The following is a 4,153-nucleotide window of genomic DNA, read 5'->3' as shown; positions in this document are numbered from 1 at the left end:
AGGGGGAGCCCAGGTGGCTGGGGGCTCCTGAGACTGGCCACCCAGAGTCCCCAGCAGACTTACACCAACCCCTCATGGTGAGGCTGCCTTAGGAACACACACCCCTGTTCACTTAGGAGCGTGCACCCCTCTTCACTGGGCAGGGGCTCCTGGGTCCAGAGTCCAGGGCACGAGCAGGGCTCCTTCTGACATTTCTGGTCGCAGGACGACAGCTAGGGGTCCCTACATGGCACTCACACCAGCGCCTCCTGACCTTCCTCCATCATCCCCTTTCCTGCTTCCCCCCAGTACCTCCCCACTCTTTCCACAGGACACCCAAACCCAGCCAGCTGAAAAGGGGGCTCCCCTCCCTGATCTCCCCCAGGAAGGCCAGTCAGTACCACAGCCCCAGAAAGTGCACACGCCCCTAACTCCCCATCTGGATGAACTCAGTCCTCTGAACTTGGTCTCTGGTGTCTACCCACTTGCTTGGCACCTATCGCTGCCCCATGACATCTCTTGTCATTATTAAATTGACTTCTCACGTTAAGAGGGTACAATACTAGGACTGAGCTCTTTCTTTTTTCCCCTTAAGTGAATGTCTTAGGCCTTCTACATCTTTAATTAAGTGCTGTTCCCTCCAATGTTCTGAGGGCGACCTGAGAACATTTATTCCAAGGTGTTTTTGCATCCAAGGAGGCGTCCATGACTTCCATTCTGGAATTCAGCTCTGGAGGCTGCTTTCCAAGAGTCCCCCAGAGCCCCTGGGCTGCGGTGAGAGAGGCTGCCCTCTGCCAAAGGAGTAGTGGGGGAAGGAAGAAATGGTTTCCTGGAAGAATCCTCATGGACACTGACTTTACACCCACCCTTTGCATACAGCAACGAGAACTTGGACAACCCTCAGGTGGGTTCAGGGTTTTGCTTTTTGGTATTCACACGGATATGGAGAGGTCTGAGGGGCGGTGGTGATTCTTCTTCCCTCCTACAGAGGCCCAGCCCCCGGATACCCTTTCTCCGTCCCCGCACCACGCCCTGGGCACAAGACACTCTTAGTGGGGCATGCATGCCAAGAACAGGGCCAGAGGGTGGGTGGGCCCTGCCCCCGTGGTCCTGGGGGCAAAGAACGAGGAATCCACAGTCCTGGTTGGACAGGGAAGGGAGGGAGCGGGTGGCCTCCCGTCTGCACAGTGCACACCGTTCATCTCTGATGACTTACTACCCACCAGCCATTCAGCCCCACCTCAGGCTTCCTGGGTCTGTGAGCAGCACTTTTGCTGGGAGCTGTGAGTCAAGCACACAAAGGCACATCAGCCCTGTCAGCCCCTCTCGGCACCTGAATGCTGGTCAGAGTTCATTACCAGTGCCCTGCGTGGCCTCTCCAGCTCCCGAGGCCCCCATCTCACTCTCCCCAAAAGCAGCTCCTAGTTAGCCCACTGTGACAGGCTCTCTAGACTCTTGTCCCTTAACCTGGATTCTGCAGGTCACTTTGTCCTCTGGTTGCTTCCTGTGGGTTCCTGTCTTTCCAGTTAGATGGGAACAGCAACCAACCACACCTAGGAGGCGCTGGGGCAGTGGTCTCAACCCTGGCAGCACAGGAGACTCGCATGGAAAATTCACACAGATACTGAGACCCAGGCCACGCCCCAGATCAAGCAGCTCAGAAGCTCTGGGGGCAAGATCCCCCAGACTGAGGAGCTGGGAGGGCCAGGTCAGCTCTCCAGGAGGCATCCCAGGAGACGGGGAGTCGCTAGGTCAGAGGCCAGCCTCCAAGGTCCCAGTGCCCTATTCCTGGGTACTCTGCATTTGTCAGGACCGTCTTAGCCGCTGAGGGCACCCTTCGCTAGGATGGCCAACCATCCTCATTGACTCCAGCCTGAAGAGGAGTCAGAACTTTCAGCTTGTTTTAATTGCACGTGTGCGCGCGAGACAGAGCACGACTGTGCAAGCAGTGGAGGGGCAGAGAGAGAGGGAGAAAGAGAGAATCCCAAGCAGTCTCGCACTGCCAGCGTGAAGCCCAACACAAGGGTTTGATCCCACGAACTGTGAGATCATGACCTGAGCCGAAATCAAGAGTTGGAAGCTCTACTGACTGAGCCACTCAGGGGCCCCAGGACTTCCAGTTTTAAGGCCAGGATGAACTAGTCACCCTACTAATCTCTCCCCAAACGGTCCTTGTTGGTGCATTTTTCCTCACGAAGTCCCATGTCCCTTCTCCTGTTACTTCAGCCATAGCACACGGCTGGTGGCATCAGTGGCCTTGAACCTTCTGGCTTCCTCCTAGCCTGGCCACAAAAGCTTTGCTGAACAATTGTACCCATTTCTCAGAAGTCTGTTACCTGCATGGGCTGGGTTCAAGGGCCCTCCTGCAGGCCATCGACCCCAATAGCTACTGAACGCCTGTTACATGCACAGGATGCACGAAGTCCCTGTGTAGCAGAGACACACGTAAGCGACCACTGTTCCCCAGGGAACGCGACGCCAGAGGTATGGGGGGGGGGGGCAGGCTTCCTGGAGGTGACCCGGGTTATGGGGGTGTCTGTGGCACACCCCGGAGGAAACATCTTGTGCACAGGTGCAGATGTGTGCAAGAGTATGGGATGTTCTCAGGCCCAGCAGTCTGAGGATGAAGTGGGGAGGGGGGCGGGGGGAGGGCTGAGCGGTGCACCAGAGGTGGCCATGAGGCTGGCCTGTCACACTACAGTGCTTTATTCAGCAGACACAGAGGCATCAGTCAGTGGGGGTGTGTGTCTGCGCGTGTAGACTGGCCAGGAAGGATGTGGCCCCTCCCCCACCCACTTGGGAGAATTAAGCTTCCACCCTCCCCAAGCCCATCCCAGCTGGTCAGGGCAGTGGTTCCCCTGGTGTGGCAGGGGACTTCAAGGAAGTTCGTGGGGAACAGCCTCATCTTGTGTAGAACGTTCGAGTGTTAGAACAGTCTTTCTCACCCTTGTCTACACGCGACAATCGCTGGGACAACCCTTAAAACTCCTCATGCTCAGGGTGCGCCCCAGGCCAATGAAATCAGAATAGATCAGGGTAAAACCCACACATGGGTATTTCTAAAAGCTCCGGAAGGAGTTCCGATGTAAAGCCAAGGTTGGAGGACCTGTTCAGAGGGGTCCTCCAGCAGGAAACTTACCAATTGCACTAGAGCCCCCCCCACCCCCACCCGGTCCACCTCCCTCCTCCTCCCCACTGTGCCATGTGAAATGAAAGGACACAAAAAGGGGAGTAGGAATGAACACACACTTTGAGAAACGTTTTCCATGCTTGTGTGCGATATGCCCACATGCAGAGGGAACAGGCAGAAGGGGAGTCTGAAAATCAGAACTAACAGGTTTCAGGTCAGGTTCAGTCTTTTCCTGAGAGCCTCAAGGAACAGCCCAGAGCCTGATTCACAGGCAATTTTGCATCTAAAAGGAACCGACTCAAGCCTGCAGTGCGTTCCTCCTCTTCCAAATCCGCCAGGCCTCAGGCACCGAGCGGTTTTCTGGCCGACCAGCCACAGATGGGGTTATGTCGCCCCCTAGTGGCGATGCTTGAGTCCAGCTCCCATCCTCCACCCCCACAAATCTGTCTTTCAATTAGGAAAATAGTTCAGGACAGAGAACCTGCTGGGTGAGGCACAAGTGCCCTACAGCCTATACTCAATCCAGGCATACTGCCCTCCATCTCCTGCCCCTCATCCCGGGCACGGGAGGCACCTCAGTGCTATGGTTATGAGCTTGGGCTGTGAAGCTAGACAGCAGGCTCCTCCAGGACTCCCAATGGGGCCCAGAGAAAGTCACTACAACTCATCCACTTGTACCATGGGGATAACACAGAACCTGATTCAGAGGGTTTGTGAAGGGCAGAGGGACGGCCCAGGAGACTAATCATACCTGACTTCCATGAAGGGCCACTGACAAGCAAGAGGTATTAAGGGTTTTCCTCTGAGGAAATGACACCCCCAATCCCCCAGTTAGACAGTAACAGACCATGTTTCTCTTTGCTTCAGCTGCTGGGGCTCAAAACTAAGCCCAGAATAGTCTTGAAAGGGTTTCATGACTTGCATTTGGGTTACTTTTTCTTGGTAATGACATTCTGCTCTGATTTGTTCTTGGTCCTTATTTCTTCCTATTTCACTGTTTTAGTTACTTCCTATAAGCCTCTTCAAATCTTTTCTGGAATCAGA

This window comes from Neofelis nebulosa, chromosome 16 (assembly GCF_028018385.1).
Source record: "Neofelis nebulosa isolate mNeoNeb1 chromosome 16, mNeoNeb1.pri, whole genome shotgun sequence".
Lineage (NCBI taxonomy): Eukaryota > Metazoa > Chordata > Mammalia > Carnivora > Felidae > Neofelis > Neofelis nebulosa.
Note: the sequence above shows the minus strand (reverse complement) of the source record.